Source organism: Tamandua tetradactyla, chromosome 3 (genome assembly GCF_023851605.1).
Source record: "Tamandua tetradactyla isolate mTamTet1 chromosome 3, mTamTet1.pri, whole genome shotgun sequence".
Classification (NCBI taxonomy): Eukaryota; Metazoa; Chordata; class Mammalia; order Pilosa; family Myrmecophagidae; genus Tamandua; species Tamandua tetradactyla.
In genome coordinates, this window is record NC_135329.1 from 153,488,383 (window position 1) to 153,507,948 (window position 19,566).

Below are 19,566 nucleotides of genomic sequence, written 5' to 3' on the forward strand. Positions count from 1 at the left end.
CCAGAGTAGGTGAATTTTTACTTTAGAAAAGACAGTGCTTAGGGGATTAAAAGAAAGAAATATTTTAGAAGCTAATTTCAAAATATTCAATGTAAATGAAAACTGGTAGGTAAAATATAAAATAATCAATACAAAAGTTAATCCTTTTTTTCTATTTGAAGAACAGTTCTCCTAATATCATTTTTTTTTTTTTGCCTTATTCCTCCATCTGAATTGTAATGAATCCTCTGTCATGTCCTATGTTTTCATAGATGCTTGGCCCAGGTCTATACCATATTACTTAAATTATTAGAACTTTTATATTATCATTATATGATAACCCTCTGCTTGTTCTACTTTTTCAGAATTGTCTTTGACAATGTTGGATCATGACCCTCTCATATAGATTTTAGAATCAGTTTATTCATTTTTATGTAAATTGCTCTTGAGAATTGTTTGAACTGCATTACATTTAGGGATTAACAAGGGGGAATTTGACATCTTTCTACTTTTGAGTCTTTTCATCCACAACCATGGCAAACTCTCACATTTATCATGTCCTACAATAACATTTTGTAATTTCTTGTATAGAGTTCTTATACATCTTTGGCAAAGTTTATTTCTATGTATTTATATTTTTGAATGACATCTGATTGCTCCAAAATTTTATATTTAGTTATTGCTGATGCATAGAATTATTTTTGCATCAAATACTAGTGGATATCAAATCCACTAGTATTAAAACATACTGCATGATGACCAAGTGGATTTATATTAGTAGATAAAGATAGGTTGACATTAGAAATGCCAGGGGAGCAGCATACCATATGAACAGAGTAAAGAGTTAAAGAGAAGTTCTCAATGTTTCCAAAAAGTAGATGGTAAAATTTTGCATGCTGATTCTTTGTATCCAGGAATCCTTTTATGCTCTCTTTTTAGTTCTGATGCTTGTCTGCAGGTTTACGTGGACATAATGTGTGTACTATTACCTACAAATAAATATCCTCCTTCCCATTTATTACGCTATTTTTTTTCTGCCTTTAATGCATCAGCAAGATTTTTCCATAAAGTACTGAATAATCATGTTGACAGCATACATTCTTGTTATCACTTCAAACAAAATATTTCTGAAAGTTTTGCCACTAAATATTTGTAGTTTTTGAAAGCTGTCCTTTATCAGATTAAGGTAGTCCTCTCTTCCTACTTTGTAAAGAATACACAGACACAGACACACACACATATGTGGTTTGCAAACAATAACAATGATGAAATTTTACCATTTACTTTTTGGAAACATTGAGAACTTCTCTTTAACTTTTTGCTCTGTTCATATGGTATGCTGCTTCCCTGGCATTTCTAATGTCAGCCTATCTCTCTCTACTAATATAAATCCACTTGGTCATCACTCAGTATTTTTAATACTAGTGGGTTTGATATGACAGTAATTTATTTAAGATTTTCACATCAGTGTCCATGTTACTGCACACTCTTACTGGTCTTACCACTCTTATTTTTCCTGCAGTATCCCCTCCACAGAGCTGCCAGAGTGATCCTTCTTAATCAGATCATATTATGGCAACAATAAACCCAAGTCCTCAACGGAGTCCACAAAACCCTGTTAGAAGCTCGTCCCCTAATTACATCATCTACCACATTTCCCTTGCTCACTCCTCCTCTTACTAGTTCTCAGACTGGCCAAGTTCACCCTCAGCTCAGAACTTTTGCCCTTGCTCTTCCCTCTGCCTGGAGTGCTTCCCTCCAGAAATCCGCAGGACCCTCTCCCTGATTATTTGAGCGTGCTACTCAAAGATCACCTCATGAACAGCACTTCCCCTAAAGATTTTATATTAAATAGGGCTCCCTGCTCTGTCCCTATCCCATTTGTTTTACTTTATTTTCTTCCTAGTACTTTTCATTTCCTGAAATATTTTGTTTGTATTTGTGTGTTCATTTGTGGTTTATCCTTAGACAACTGAAGTGTAAGTTCCATTAAGACAAGGGTTTTATCCCCATCTGTCTCCCCATCAGTAAGCATGCCTGCACTTTGGTAAGATGTGCAAGAAAATTCAAGATAGCATTATATCAGGCACTCGCCTGTTGAGGAAGAAGCAGTGTTCATTTACCCGTTCAGCCCCCCTAACATGGCAATGTTCCAGACACTCCAGAGCCCGCTCTCAGAGACCTGGTTTCTCCATGGACTGTCCATTCCCGCAGGCAGAAGGCAAATTGTCAAGGGTTAAAGTTCTCCTGAGCACCATTTCATTTCAGCACAAGCCTAGATCCTGGCTTTGTGCTCATAGTTCAGTTGTAGCTCTCTGCAAACTAGGTGGACTTGTTTTCCTTTCACCTGTGACACCAATCACCAACCCTCCCCCACTTCAGCCCCAGGGTCCACTCTGCCACTGGAAACCTGTGCTTTATTTTGATACAGTGTGTTGCCACTTTGCCTCAGTCCCTGCTAATTCTGACTAGCATGTGGGGATTTCTGTCTTGTAATCACAATTGGCTATGTATTCAAAGCAGTTGTTATATTTTAGCCAGCATGTCCGTATTTGTAGACAAGAAGCACAGGCTTCTGCACTGGCTAAAGTTTTGTCATTGAAACTTAAATTTTCTTAAATATCTCAGAGCTGTGCTTATAACTCTGGATATTACGGTTGGCGAATACTTGTATAGATTCACTTTGGTAGCATTGCACCTTTAGTATTCTGGTGAAAAATTTAAAACCTGGTTCATTCTATATTGATTTTTCCCCTCTGCATTTATGAGAATATGGTTTTAAATGCCCCATTTCTAAATCTTTCATAACTGTTTCTTGATTGTTTTGTGACTCATTGGTATTTCATAGCTCTATGAGTATAAATTATTATTACAAAGATCCTAAGTCATATGCACCGTATCACACTGGCGTCTAGGCGCGGGTTATTTTAGTGTATCTCAAGGTACCAATAAAATATGCTTCAAAAAGCTCACACTGGAGATACATTAGCAGAGAATGTATTAATATGAACAAAGATAAAATACTTAGAGGAGGTTAAAATGCACAGGAGGGCCCCAGATCAGAGAAAGAATGTGTTTGAGAAATTGGATGATTTTTACAAAACTCAATAAAAGTTGAGTAGAGGAATTGTCTTCTTGCCTTTGCCAGGTCAGTCCTGCCATGTCACTGTAAGAAATAGTGCCTCAGGAGCTTTAATCTCCCAATTGCATTAAACTTCTGGCAACATCTGTTAGATAAATTTAGCCATCCCCTTTTGAAAGGGAATGTCCTCTCTGGAGTCTTTTTTTCCCTTCTTCCCACCCTTTCTTCTTCCTGTCCCCCCCACCTTCATCTTCCCCCTCACCCCTCCTCCAGTTTCAGCTGACAGCACATTAATTACTTTGGGAGAAATTATGTAATAGTATGTTTATATTTGACAATAGCTGACATGGCTTATGTCAACATAATGCCACATTAAAAGGCTATTAAAAAATGCCCTTCCTTAAAACTGAAGTCACTTAAATAAAACAATTGAAACTGTCTTAGTCTTCCTGCAGAGACAAAAAAAAAAACCTGATTAACTCTTGGCTTATTAGAACATCTAAATATAATCTACATTATTTCTATTATCATTCATATAAAACTTCTTTGGAATATTCTCTTAGTTTTAGAAATAAAATCATTATTGATGGACATGTCACTCCTTTGCAGTATACAACAGTCCCTCGTCAATCAGCTATTCAGAGTAAAAAAAATGCATTGGGGAATTCTCTGTTCAAGTTTAGTAAGAGGTAGAATCTCAAGAACTAGTTAAAAGCTCAAACTCCTGAGCCAGGTTGCCTGCATTCAATCCATTTAGTAGCCGTGTGACCTTGAGAAAGGCACTTCATCTATAAAATGTTTTCTTTTCATTGTAGTGGTACAGGTTGTTACAGAATCAGATGTTTAAAATTGTATATAAACTGCCTAAAATATGGCCTGACACACATACGTACATTTTAATTTTGAGCTCACTAGATTTCTCCCACATACATTATAGTGAAAAAATTGTTTCACTCAATGATGCTACTCAACATAGCAGTAAAGTCACATTTATATTTTCCATCCTAAGTAAGAGTTTTTACTCTTTACTTTTACTCTTTACTCTTTAGTAAGGGGTATGTTCAAAATTGAGCTACAATGTTAACCTGACAAAGCACCAGGTTGGATCTGTACTTGTCTAGTATTGTTCTTTCTGGATTAGGTTCCCAATAATGCAGGCTTTGTGGTATTTATCAATTTGAGTACATTTTGTTTTTAAGGTATTAAGCAGGAGATTAATAGAACTATTAAGAAATCATAAATTCCAGTTATCCTCCTGTGCTGGTTTGAAAGGAAGTATGCCCCCTAAGAAAAGCCATGTTTTAATATAAATCCCATTTCATAAAGGTAGAATAATCCCTATTCAATGTTGTGTGCTTGAAACTGTAATGAGAGATGTGATTTAGTCAAGAATGGTTGTTAAACTGGATTAAGGGATGACATGTCTCCACCCATTTGAGTGGGTCTTGATTGGTTTATTGGAGTCCTATAAAAGAGGAAACATTTTGGAGAAAGAGATTCAGAGAGAGCAGAACGATGTAGCCATGAGATGCAGAGAGTCCACGAGCCAGCAACTTTTGGAGATGAAGAAGGAAAACGCCTCCCAGGGAGCTTCATGGAACCAGAAGCCAGGAGAGAAAACTAGCAGATGACGATGCCGTGTTCTCCATGTGGCTTTCCAGCTGAGAGAGAAGCCCTGACTGTGTTCACCACATGTCTTTTCACTTGAGAGAGAGACCCTGAACTTTATTGGCCTTCTTGAATCAAGGTATCTTTCCCTGGATGCCTTAAATTGGACATTTCTATAGACTTGTTTTGATTGGGACATTTTTCTCGGCCTTAGAACTGTAAACTTGCTACTCATTAAATTCTCCCTTTTAAAAGCCATTCCATTTCTGGTATATTGCATTCTGGCAGCTAGCAAACTAGAACACCTCCCCAAACTCCTTCCCTTCCAAAATCAATAAAACCAGAAAAAAAAATACAATAATCTTGAACAGAAAGATTTCCTATTCATTTTCAAAATTTCTTTTCTCTCTACATATACATTATAGAATCTATATTACTAGAAACTGGATATGGTACTTTGCTATTGTTTAGAGGAATCAAAAACTTTAAATATTATCAATATTTGAAAGGGCAAACTTTGTTGATTACTGTAGAATTCATGACACCTATTTCTTTTCATTCTTATAACATGAATTAAAGAAATACTTGAGATAGTAGAGGAATCCATTTAGTGCCCAGGAATTTAAAGGTACCACTCTTGGTTACCAAATCATATGAACAGATTAAGAATTCTCTAACATAAAATATGCTGAATATTTGATCTCTACCTTTTTTCAAGGCAATATGAAAATGTTAGCTAACTTTAGAGAGATATAGAAATAAAACAGTTGGAGTATACTTTTAGCCCATTTAAGCCTACCTGTTCTTTGACCAAGTATATATTAATACAAAGCATAAGGATAAACTCAATTGAAAAAGTAGTTTAACTTCTGTAAAAATTCCCAAAATAGGTTTCCTGGAATTTGTTTTATATCATTGAAAAATCTTATGCATATCAAATTATTTTTATTAAATCCAAACTCTGAAAGCAAATACTTTCCTTGCATATTTAGAAAGTTAGAAAGTTTTTTTTTTCCTTTTCTTTCTTCTAATGCAGAATAGCTTACATTCGTTCCTGTAGACATCTTCACTCTTTACTCTGCTCTCTGCTCTGGGAGGCCAATCATTGTGGACCTTAACGAGCTCCCTGTACCCTCTGGCTTCTTACTAGAATTGGCTGATGAAGAAAACTGGCAGCAGATTGAAAGGAAGGGGAAGAATGAGGTCATGTTATTTACACCACAGGCTGGCTAGTCCATCACCTAAAAGTCGCAGCTCCAGTGGGTTGGCCCTTTTCTTCCCAGACTTGCATATCTCTGGGTTCCAGGCATTGTCCCTTCCATCCACCCCTACCCATATCCCTTCTTGCCTAGGGTGGTAACAGCTGTTACTAGCCCAGGAGTATTGCAGTGGCCCTTATAGTTTCCTCCCCCCTCACCACATTTGTGTAAATAGCCCCTTTATTAAATCATTGTGGAATTTCCCAATTGAGTATTCCATCTCACCATACTCAAAACACTCACCTACTCTCCTGATAGCTTTATAAACTCTTAAGATATACTTATGTTTTATTTTGTTATAGAAAATAACTTATCCTAAGCAGAATATATAGGTTTTAGAGCATCTTTATATTTCAGTTTGCAACTTTTCTTCCCCTCTGTTCTATTCAGAGCATCCAATGCCTGACCCCTCTAGTGCCTGGCACCCTTTACCGAACTAACCATTTGATAGTTCTCTGTATCCAGTGCTTGTCTTCTATGTCACAACATAAATATTTATCTTTCTTAGTCCATTTCCATAGATGCCTTCATATAGCTAATTGTGATTTGTGTTATCATGAAAATTGGCTGGTTAGCATATTTTCAGGTTGAAAAGTCTTTTCTGGAAGCCATGACTTAATTCAAGGAATTGAATCAGATTTCTAGAGAAAATATTTTGGAATGGACAGGCACTGCAACATTTCAGGGGACTATTTTCTCTGCCCGAACATAGGACCACATCTGCTAGGTAGATAATCTGTTTAACAAAAAATTGGGGATGATAAAAGCTAATGCAATGATATCAAACATGTTTAAATGGGAGATTTAAAGGGTCTGTTGCAAATAAATTAGGAGCCACATTGTCTGAAAATAACATTCTGTTAGTAGCTATTGAAAGTCCATTATCTATAATAATGAGGAACAGATTTCACATTCATTGTTTTCAGAATATTGAGAGGTTGGAAAAATGTATTCAGTTCAAAGAAATATAATCCTTCTGTCTTGCTTATATTTGATTGGATTCTTTTGGTCATTTTGTGGAGTTTGTTTTTTTATACTAGGCAGTCAAGTTTTAAAATATCAATGTTATTTCCCCATGTTTAGAGGCATTCTGAAACTGTATTTTTAATAGCATTATTTGTTTCCTCACAAGTAGCAGAATATCATAAGCTACTTAAATCATACTAAAGGTAGTGTATCAATCTCTTTACATAAAATTGCTTTCAATTATTCATGACCAGAATTATTAAATGATAGATATCTCATTGGTTTAACAGAGGCACTGCATTTCAGAGTACTGTTTTAAGTTATTATAATTCAATTCCCAGATCTATTTATCAGGATTGATATTTCATTGATGAAATATCACAATGAGATTCCAGACTGTGAGAAGTGACTTTGATAAAATATTACAGATATTCACAAACCCAACTGTTGATCAAAAAATCTATATTCTTGAAAAATTAAATATATATAGTGGTTGGTTGATACCAAGATTTTGGAAATTATCTTGAAAAAGTTCAATGTTTTATCCATGACACTAGTTTGCTTTTAGAAATTGATAAGAAAATTATTGTATTTCTTTCAATCATTTATTTATCAAGCCCAAAATCATATTCAGATTTATAGAAGCAATATTCATTTCTTGATAAGTAGAAATAAATCATGCTTATAGTGAAAGTAAAGCTCAGAGAAATTTGGAAAGAGAAGGCAGGTTTTGAACATGAAAAAGAAAATATAAAATTATAGAATTGGAAAGAAGGGAAAGTTTATTTTGATGATCAACAGCTGGAAACATTTTTAGTTAATCTGTCCTGCAGCTGATTTTTAATGATCTCTCACAACTTGAGGAGCCCAAGTGTCATGGTCAGGTTCAGGTGTCAGCATGAACAAATGGTGGTGCCCGGTCATCTGGTTGGGCAAGTGCTGGCCTGTGTGTTGCTATGAGTACATTTCATGGACTTAAATCATGATAATGTTGGCTGCATCCACAGCTGATTGTGTTTGTAATCAGCCAGGGGGAGTGTCTTCTGTAAAGAGTGATGCTTAATCTGATCACCAGAAGGCTTTTAGGGAGGATTCAGAAGAGAATCACTCTTCCTGCTTCAGTCAGAGAGCCTCTCCTGTGGAGTTCGTCCAGACCCTTCATTGGAGTGGCCAGCTTCACAGCCTGCCCTATGAATTTTGGATTCTTCCATTCCCCGGTTGTCCAGCCAGCCTCTCCTGAGAGTTCATTAAGGAACTTTATTGGAGTTGCCAGCCTGCAGCCTTCCCTACAGACCTTGGACTCTTACATTCCCATAGTTGCCCAGCCTGCCTCTCCTGAGAGTTCACTGAGGACCTTCATCAGAGTTACCAGCTTGCAAGTCTGCCCTACAGACCTTAGACTCTACATTCCCATGGTTATGTGAGACATTTTTATAAATTTTATCTCAACAGATATCTCCTGCTGATTCTGTTTCTCTAGAGAACCCTAGCTAATACACCAAGTATGCGCTTAAATGATTCAGCTGGCTCTAAAAGATGTGTTGATTTTCATCCAGCTGAAAAGGGAAGTAGTATAATGGATTTTTATTTAACTAAAGCATATATAGGCTCATTTTAATAATCCTATTTCTTATGTATAACTGTTCATCAGAATTAGTACAGTTTTAGGAAAAATATTACCTTCAAATAAATTCTAGTTTGGTGGCAAGAAAGTGAAAACATGGGACGGAGCAAAATTACTTCTAAAAGCTTATAATAATGACCTCTGCTAGACCTGACAATCTATTTTGTCCATGACTTCTTTTGTAATTAATACAGGGGGGGTATCTAAATACAAAATTGAAGGAAAACAGGTGAAGATCTTGCAAGAAAAAAAGAGGCCAGGGTAAGGGAGAAACATGGCATGAGAAAGATCCAGAATACTGTTAAATAGCTAACTTAAAACAAAGTGACTTGAATTTCTGCCTCTAGCTCCAATGGATAGCTGATACTAGACCTGCCTTCTTCCATAAACAACCATAAAACTGGACAAAATACACAAGGCAACTCTCTTCAGACCTTGACTTAAGACCCGTGGGAAAAGAGAAACTTGCAAGAAGAGGCTCACAAATGCACTGACTCTCTGTCTTGGGACCATTTCCTGCCCATGGAGGAGAAAGCTAGTATACAAGCAGAGCACAGAACTCCAACAGAATTAAGATAGTAAAGATAAGGGCATGGGGTAGCTGAAATGGCTGAGGAGGAAGCAGTATAGGGAGGGTGGCAGAAGTCTGTACAGAGGTCCATTATGAGTTTTATCTGAAGGCTAGGCTGTATATTCATAGGACAAGACAACCTAAGGTTTACCAGTAAGGGAAGAGAATCAAGAATAGAATTGAAAACAGAACAGAGATATCAGAGGTCAAACAGGGCTATGAAATGTTGGAATTACAGCCTAGCCAGAGTGAAGAATTTATCACCTTGTTAAGATCCTAGGTGTTTGTACATTTGCATTTTTAATCCTGCCAAGTAAAGAGTTTGAGAAACATTTGGAATTTCCACATATTTACCCAAACATAGCAGAAAACACAAGCCTACGTATGTTCAAAGTGATCAGTAATTTGACTGCGTTCTGGAGCAAAAATTAACCCTCTTCAGAGTAAGATAAAAAAATCAGATCTCTACAGAGTGTCATCAACAGTGTTCAGTATAGTATAAAAAATTACCAGATAGGCCAAGAAAAGAAAAATGTGACCAATAGTCAGGAAAAATAAAAAAGCAATTAATGAAAACCAAACCTGAGATGATCTAGATAATAGAGCAGACAAGCATTTTAAAACAGCTATTATAAATATGTTCAAAGAATTGAAGGATATGTGTTCAAATATTAATATATATATATATATGATTTTAGTTAATGCAGATAGATAATCTAAGCAGAGAAAATGGAAACTATTAAAAAGAGAAAGAAGCAAATAGGCATTACAAAACGGAACAAGTACAATAACTGTAATGGAAAATTCACCAAATGAGTTTAACAGCAGATTGTAGATGTCAGAAGAAAGAGTCAGTGACCTCAAAGACAAATAAAAAAATTATTTGATGTAAGAAGCAGAGGGGAACAAAGATGGAAAAAAATGAATAGCATATCAGAGGCATGTGGGCCAATATAAAATTGAGAAATAGGAAGACAGTGCAAATGGGGCAAAAAAAAATGTTTGAAGGAATAAATTTTCTTAAATCTTTTGAAATATTTACTTGTAGATCATCAATCCCAAGCAGGATAAAAATTTTAAGATTTTACTTGGAACATCATAGTCAATATTCTGAGGACCGACTATAAAAAGAAAATTTTGAAAGTAGCCGAGATAAAAGATATGCTCTATGCAGGAGAACAAAAATATGAACGGCAGCTAACTTCTCAGAAACAATAAGGTGAAAAGCAAAGAATATGTTTGACATGCTAAAATACAAAAGCTTTCAACCCAGAAGTCTATATTCAGAGAAAATCTTCAGAAATGATGGTGAAATAGACATTTTCAGATAAATAAACCCAAATGAATTTGTTACCAGCAGACCTGCACTTAAAAAGAAAAGAAAGGGGGAAAAAAATCTAAAAGATATATTTCAGACCAAACAAAAATGATACCAGATAGAAACTTGCATCTACTGGAAGAAATTAGGAGCCATAATGATAAATAAGTGGTAAAATATAAAAGACTATGTTTTTTCTTCATGCAATTTCCTTAAAAGACAACTGACTGACAGTCTGGGTTTCGGGGAGGTACTGTGGTGAAACTGAGGGGTGAGGGATATGCCAGTGGTGGTGATGGTAGAAAGTGGCTTCAGTTTCAAGAAGTTGCTGGATCACTACGAGGATCAGAAGCTCAAGGTTCTTGGAGGAATTGCTACACCCCAGTGTGTGGTCAGCCTCTAACTCTGTATCTGCTTCATAATGACATGAATAATGCAAGATATCTTTGGAAAAGTATACCACCTACTATAAAATCTGCCAATTCTGAACTTGAAGGAATTTGGTCAGTAGGACAGAGAATCTGGCAGAGAGACTTTCCCAGGATCTACACGACCATCAATGCCCACCAGTGGTCAGAGACAGTCCAGCCCATCATGGAAGCACTAAAAGATGCAACAAAGAGATAAGCCTTCACCCAGGTTTCTCAAGCATATACCTCCATAATTGCTGATGATTTTGCATCCTTTATTGGGATTCCTGTAGAAGAGCCTTGGAAAGATATTTTAGAACAAGGATGGCAAGCTGACTCCACCACAAGAATGGTTATGCCCAAAAAGCTGGTTGCAGGGGCCCTGGATGTTTCCTTTAACAGGTTTGTTCCCTTATGAGAACCTGCCCGAGTCCCACCAATCCCCAATGAACAGCAGTTGGCCAGATTGACCAATACCAATTGCATAACTTTCCTTGAAAACTGATCTGTCATTCAGAGTTCAAGATCTGCTTTCAGAATCTTGTACACTGACAAATAGAGAAATGCAAAATTTTTATTTTCAATTTATCAAACGGATTAAGCACCTTGGCATTCCTTACTGAGTATGTGATAAAATTCATATATAATATAAAGTATACTATATATAATTTGTCCTTAAACATTATGCTGAATAGTTGTTGAAATAATACTCATTTTGTAATCTCAGTTTGGATGGAGCTAAACAGTATTATGTGCAGAGGTTATTTTTCCTAGTGACTGATAAACATAGCTCTTCTGTTTAATGTAGAGCAGAGGTTGTCAGGTGTGTTTTCCCTGCTCTTTTCTCCCACCCCACCTGCACCCCAGTACACTCCAACTGGTACCATTAATTGAGAGCTGTTTGATTCATTTTGGGTTTGAGGACTGTCTCCAAAAGACAATATCACATTTGCTAGGATTCAGACTCACCCTCTGTGGAGAATATGCTCTCTTTTTCACCTCACCTCCTGAGAATACCAAAATATACCCGAGAAACTAAAGACCATTTCCTTTAAAAAAAAAAACAGTTTGTTAACTTTAGACTTTTACTGATGCTGGGAGTGCATTCATTGCTGGCAGTGGAGGTCTTGTCATGAAAACGCAGCTTATTTAAGATGTTCACGAAAAGTGCTAAATTATAATATCTCCTTTCAGAAGAAAGAAAAAGTGTAGTGCATGATATTGGAAGAGAAGCTATGAAGATAAGTGATACCCTTGGTATAACTCTCCTTGCAAACTGTTGGGTGCTTGTATTTATCACTTAGTTCAAGTTCTGCCTTTCAGAGAAATACTGAACAACCAGTTTTTCATTTTTTTGTATGACAACCCTCTGAACATTTTAACTTGTTAAATATCCTATGTTCATTGATTCTGCATTTAAATATTTAATTGATATTCAATAAATAATTAATTGAATTGAATTGAATTCTTCAACTCTTTCATCTAAGTAGTTTGTAGAAATTTCACTGTCCTGTTCTTTTCTGAAAATATGAATTTCTAATTAAACAGAAATGACCTATACAGTCATAATTATATGATTCATGATTTTACTCATTTTGAATATATTTTATCACCTAACATGATAACATTGTTTTACGAACAGGATTTAGGTTTTTATTTGGACAAGCCAAGCATCCTTTCTTGGTCCTTTTGTAACAGCTCTAAATCTAATATGTAACAGTCCCTTGTGTCTGAAAACAATCATCTTTTCACCCTATTTCCTCTTCTTATAATAAATGTTTTTCTAACGATTTTTATATACCTAGAAAGAAAAAGACAACTGATTATAGCAAAAATAATAACATTGGAAGGTGGGATTTATAACCTATTAAAAATAAAATAGGGCAGTGCAATGGTGGCTCAGTGACAGATTTCTCGCCTGCCATGCCAGAGACCCAAGTTCGATTCCTGGAGCCTGCCCATGCCAAATAAATAAATAAATAAATAAATAAATAAATAAATAAAATATATAACGATAATAGCACACACAAAGAGGAAGATTAGTGGAATTTATAATACCATAAATGTTATTACATTTGTGAAGTAAGAAATGGAAAGTTGAGAGACGTGTGAAGTGACAATTGTGAAACTGGAAGTAGTGCCATATTAATTCTAAATAGACTTTATGAGTTCAGAATGCATGTTGATTTTGGGACAACCAAAGAAAATAATAAAAACATAAATGCTAAGAAATCAATAAAATAAAATGGAATACCAAAAAAAAAATTCTATTAAACCAAAATAAGACAGGAAAAAAGCTAAAGAGGAATAAAGAATAAATGGAAAATAAGTTAGAAGATAGGAGACAAACTCAGACACATTAATTATTGCATTAGATGCAAATATTTTATCATTCCAATTAAAAGGCAGATATTATCAGAATTGATATAAAGGTGACAACTATATGCTTAAATGAGAGATGTGCCTTAAATATAAAAACACATAAGTTAAAGGGAAAGAATGTAAAAATGCATACCAAGCAAAGTATAAGCATAAGAAAGCTGATATCTGTATGAATATCAAGACAGAGCATTATAAGAGATAAAAGACATTTTGTAATGATAAAAGTCAAACCATCAAGAAGATATAAAATTTAAATTTGCATGTGCCTGAGGACAGAGCTTCAACATTCATGAAACACTGACAAAAGTAAGGGGAAATTTTTTCAAACCCATAATCATATTTGAAAATTTCGACACCCTTTAAAGGTAATTGAGGGAACAAAAAAAAGATGATTGAGAAAACAAAAAAAAATTCAGTAAAGATATACTTATTTTGAAAGCACTATCCATTAGCATGAACTAATTAACATTAGCAGAATGTGCAGTCACCAAAATAGACCATGTGCCAGGCCATAATATGTCTCAATAAACTTCAGAAGATTGAAGTCTTATAGTACATAGTGTGAATTAAATTAGAAATCAGTAACAATAATAAATACAGAGACCTGACAAAGACATTAAAACAAAAGAAAATTACATATCAATATCACTCAGGAATATAAACACAAATCAATAAAATATTAGCAAATTGAATCCATTAATATATAAAGAGATAACCATTATATCCAAGTGGAATTTACCCTGAGAATATGTTTGTTTCAATATTTAAAAATCAATGAAGGTAATTCATCATTTTTAACAGAATAAAGGGGAAAACCTATATAATCTCAACAGGTATGGAAAAATCATTTCAAAATTCACCACTCATTCATGATCAAAAAAAAAAAAGACCTCAGCAAATAAATACTAGACAGGAACTTTCTCAGCCTTATAAAGAAGAACAGAAATCCTACGACGACATCATACTTCACAGTGGAAGAGTAGATGCTTTCTTCATAGCATCGGGGATAAGAGAAACAATGCCTCCTCTTTCTACTTCCATTCAATATTGTGCTGGATATTTCTGCTGATAAAATAAAAAAGAAAAAGAAAGAAATGCCACACATTGGAAAGAAAAAAGTAAAACTTTCTTCATTCTCAGAAGACATGATCCTAAGTAATCTATAAAAAGAAAAACCTATCAAGGTTGCAAAATACAAGATCAGTATCCAGAAATCAACTGTTTTTCTCTCTGCTTGCAAAATGCAATTGGAAATTAGATTTTTAAATATGCTTTTTCATATCATCCAAAAACATAAAAAGCATAGGCATTATTTTAATGAAAGATCTGCAAGACCTCTATGCTGAAAACCACAAAACATTGCTGACAGCTATTAAATGAAGAAATGGAGACATACCATTCTTATGAATTGGAAGACCCACGTTAAGATACATATTCTCAGGTGGGCCACGGTGGCTCAGCAGGCAAGGACGCTTGCCTGCCATGCCAGAGTACCCGGGTTCAATTCCTGGTGCCTGCCCACATAAAAAAAAGAGATGATAAAAAGATATATATTCTCCCTAAATTGGTCTATGGGTTCAGTACAATCCCATTAAAAATCCCAGGGAACTTTAATAAACTGATTCAAACATTTAAATGCTAATGCAAATGACCTACAATTATCTACACAATTTTTAAAAGGAAGAGCCAAGTTAGAGAATGCACACTACCTGATGTTGACTTTCTATAGAATTATCATTGTTAAGACAATGTAGTATTGGCAAGAAAACAAACATTTTACTCAAAGGAATAGATTAGAGAGTCATAAATAGATCCACATCCTATTGCCAGTTTATTTTCAACAGAATGCCAAGCCAATTCAATCAAAGGAGGAAAATATTTTCAATGAATGATGCTAGAATAACTGATTATTCCTATGGGGGTGGTGGGGATAACCTCCCACAATACACAAAAATTAATTTGAAATAGCTTATAAATCTAAATGTAAAAGACAAAACTATACAGCTTCTAGAACAAAACATTGAAGAAAATTTTCACAAACTTGGGATAGACAATTATTTCTTAGGCAGGACACAAAAAAATCACTTAACTACACATATGCACAAAATCATAAATCGGACTTCAAAATTAAATTTTTATCTTTAAAATTCACCATTAAGAAAATAAAAGGTAAGGGCAAGCCACCGTGGCTCAGTGGCAGAGTTCTCGCCTGCCATGCCAGAGACCTGGGTTCAATTCCCGGTGCCTGCCCATGAGGAAAATAAAAGGTAAGTCACAGATTGGGAGAAAATATTCACGAGATATGTATTTGAAAAAAACCCTTGAATCCAAGGTAAATAAAGAACTCTTTAAGTAATAAGGTAATTAGAAAAATGTGCCACAGCCTGAACAGGTATAAAGGGGCAATAAGCGCATGAAAACAAATTCAACATCACTAGTCATCAAGGAAATCAGCAATTCTACTCCTAGGTATTTCCTAAGAGAAATGGAAACATAAGTGCTCAAAAAAGACTTGTGAACTGACATTACAGTGATTTTATTCATAATAGGCAAAACTAGAAACAATGCAAATGTCTGTCAGTAGGTGAATGGATAAACAAATTGCGATATATTCAAGCAATAGAATAGTCCTCACCAGTGAAAAATCTCAAATGAATGGCACATGTGACAATTTGGATGCATCTCAAAAAGAAACTGAACACCAAAACGTACATGCTATATGATTCCATTCATATGAAGTTTTAAAACAGACAAAACTAACCTGTAGGGGTAGAAATTAGATCGATGGTGCCTGGGTTGGGAGGAAGGAAGGGGTGGACTGCAAAGGGACTCCAGGAAATTTTCTGAAGAAATGGAAATATATGTCTTTGAAAGTACATATACTTTGCAAAACTCTTTGAACTGCAGATTAAAATAATTCTTCAATAAAGTTGATTTAGAAATTTTTGCTTTTCTGAATAAGCAAAGCGATGGTGAAAATTCATCTTTCAAAATCCATAACATAAATGGTAAAGAGGAATGGGTGATGAAGCCAATTCTTAATATGTTAAGAGACTGAGAATTCAGGTTGCTAGTGGGCACCATTGTAAACTGAGCACATGATGTTTTTTAAACTTGAGCCAGCAATTTACTACAAATAAGTAATTCTTAGTTTATAGGCAATTAGCAATTAGACGTAAAGTATAATTGCTGTTGCTATATTTGTAGTCAAGTAAAATTGTAGTATAAATAGATAAATTGAAAAGTGTAAAAAATCTGTTGTGTAATCTCTATTTAAGGATTGCTTTCTGTATTTGGTTTGCAAATGCTGCTAAAACACAATATACCAGAAACAGGATGGCTTCTACAAAGGGAATTTATTAAGTTCAAGTTTACAGTCTTAAGGCTATAAAAACGTCCGAACTAAGGCATCCAGGAAAGATAACCTAGATTCAAGAAAGGCTTCCAAAACGCCTCTGTCAGCTGGGAAGTCATGTGGTTGGCATCTGACTTCTCATTTCAAACATCTTCCCTAGGGGCATTTTCTTTCTTCATATCCAAAAATCTCTGGCTGTGTGGACTCTGCTGCTTTTATCAAAATGGTTCCCTCTTAAAGGACTCCAGTAAGTGACCACATCTGGAATGGGTGAAGACATATCTCCATGGCAACCACCTAATCAAAAGGTCCCACCCACAATTGGGTGGGTCACATCTCCATAGAAACAGCTTAATCAAAAAGATTCCATGCAGTAATATTGAAACAACATTAAAGAACATGGCTTTTATGGGCTACACAACAGTTTCCAACCAGCACACTCTCCATTCAGAAGAAAGAAATATATACCAAGATGGAAGTGAAACAGGAAGTATCATCACTGTCTATCCTGGAGATTTCTGACCATCATCAAGCACTAAAGTCACAGGAATTTCCATCTACCACTCAGACAAGGGTACTATGGTTTACCAAAGCTAGTTATTTCTTAGTCAGAAAGAGGTCATATGTCTTTCAGGTATTATCAGGATCTCCGAAGGAGATTAGGAAAAGCAACTGCTGCACCCAGATGTGAGTGCCTACAGTCTTTACCCAGAGGCATTTGTAGGCTTGTTTTAGATAAAGTCCCCATGCTTGCTCACATCCTGATCATCTCTAACTGAATTATTTAAATGGCTTCCTAAATTAGACCTTCCTCCATGCTGCATCAGAGTTTCACTCTAAAACACCAAGTTAACTTTAGCCAGTTCCCCCATTGCATACTGAAGACTCCCAACCTCCTTGGCACAGTGTTTTATTTTCTAAGACTCCTGAGGACAGCTTAGATAAGGAGAATTTGTTAACATGTAGGTTGAGGCCAAGAAAATATACAAAGCAAGGCATTATCAAAGTGATGTTTTCTTGCAGAAGACCAGCTGCCGGCCATCCTGTTCCCCTAGCATGCCAAGGCTCGTGGTGGTGGTGTCTGTTGGTCTCTCCCTTCTTTTACAGGTTTTATTGATTTTGATTTCAGCTTCTTCCTTGGCTTTTACTGTCTCTCCTCTCTCTTTCTCTCTCCCCCAACTCCCCCCACCTCCCTGGATTCATTCTGTTTATTAAGAACTCTGATAGGAACATTAAGTCCCATCCTGAATGAGGTGGGTCACACCTTAACTTAAGTAACCTCATCAAAAATTTCTACTGGCAATGGGTCCTCCTTCTTCCCAGTTGCCAGTTCACTGTGTGCAATAGCCCCATTATAATATTTGTGTCGTCTAATTCTGGTTGCATGTTAACATGTCTGTCTCAGCCATCAGGTTTTGATATACTTAAGGCCAAGAACCATGCCTTATTTATCATTAAGTTTTTCCAGTATCATGCACAATGCATGAAACTTGGTAGCAACTCAATAAATATTGCTGAAGAATTAATATTTGGTCAGATATAAATCTCTTTCCTTAAGGCCTAGGATGAATATGGGCTTCCCTACACTGAACAGGCCCTCTCCCTCTCCATTCACCAAAGACTTCCCTTTTCCTGGGCCAGAAAATAGATGGAACTTCCCTCTGATGTGATCCCTCTACTCTGTGAGTTTCCAAGGATCTTGATGTGACAGAGATAGAGTCTAACAAACTTGTGCTTTAGAAAACCAGTCAAGTTCATCTTTACAGCTACTAAATGGGGGATTACTACGGAGATAATTTAGGTGAGATTTTATCTCAGAAAAAAACTCTGAGAAGACTTCTAATTGAAAGTATTCAGATTAGGAAAAATGTCCATGACAGTTCCATGATTCTCTATCTAGGAGCTGATGGTCTCCAAAATGGACATTGGGTATTATTTAGACAGTCAAGAGTCTAGTTACTACTGAGAAAACAGATCAATAGACTAAATCTATAAATGACTAACAAATTAAAGAGTATGATAAAATAAACTTCTAAGAACATAAGAAATTTGAAGCTATGAAGTAATTTAGTCCATGTGCCAGCTGATGGAAATTTAAAGGTTGATTCTCTAGCATTGTCAAAAATAGAGCTGAAATTGTAGTTTTAGCAGATCCTCACATTGTTCTGAAAACAGCACTGCAGTGCCATCACTAATGTCCTGCCAATTATAGAACATATATCTACCCATTCTGAGAAAAGAATGGCAAGGGGTTGTATATTTCAGATTACCCTAATATGCCCAAGTATGTTCAAACTTGAAGAAAACTGCACCCAGGACACCGTGGCTTCTTTCCCCATAGCCTGACATTGTTTCAGTTCTTACTGGCGAACACATCTACGGCCTAGAGCACAAGGAGACTCTGCACCTGGCTTAAAGTACAGCAGTTTTATTACAGATTTTTTTTAATGAGTGGAAGAGGAAAACTAGTCATTGGCACTTCTACAAGACTTCATTGTTATAAACTCAGTAATTATTATTAAACATTTCTGTAGAACTTTGTATTTACAGAGCACTTTATAGTCCTTATATTATTATTTTCACAGCAGCCTTATGAGGTGGGTTGGTATTGTTAAATCTATTTTACCCCCACTTCATAAGGTCCCTCTTTGAAGTACTTTGAAATTAATCTTAAAGAATCAAAACCCTTCAGAATGTCTGCAAGAATAAGGTAAAAATAAAAACAAAAACCCCATATTAGAAGTTCATTAGAAAAGAAATTCCAAAGGGAGCATATGTGCTGGAGAAGGAGGTTGAAGATCAAAAATGGAGCTGGAAATTACATCAATTTGATTTGGAAATAATGGAAAGTCTAAATATAGGGAGAGCATGGGGGCTAAGCTGGGTATTGGGCCTGTTTTCTTCTTGGGTTCCCTGGATAACTTGATCACAAGTATTAACGAATTGTCACTAAACCAATTGAATGGTAGCTAAACAAGATTGGCAAATACCCTTCATGTTTGTTTTCTTTGC

The 19,566-nt window shown here is 35.6% G+C and overlaps 1 pseudogene; it reads left to right on the top strand.

The window, feature by feature from the left end:
• The first annotated feature begins 10,687 nt into the window (after positions 1–10,687).
• On the top strand, positions 10,688–11,322 carry LOC143676423 (COP9 signalosome complex subunit 8 pseudogene; annotated as a pseudogene).
• Positions 11,323–19,566: the final 8,244 nt, after the last annotated feature.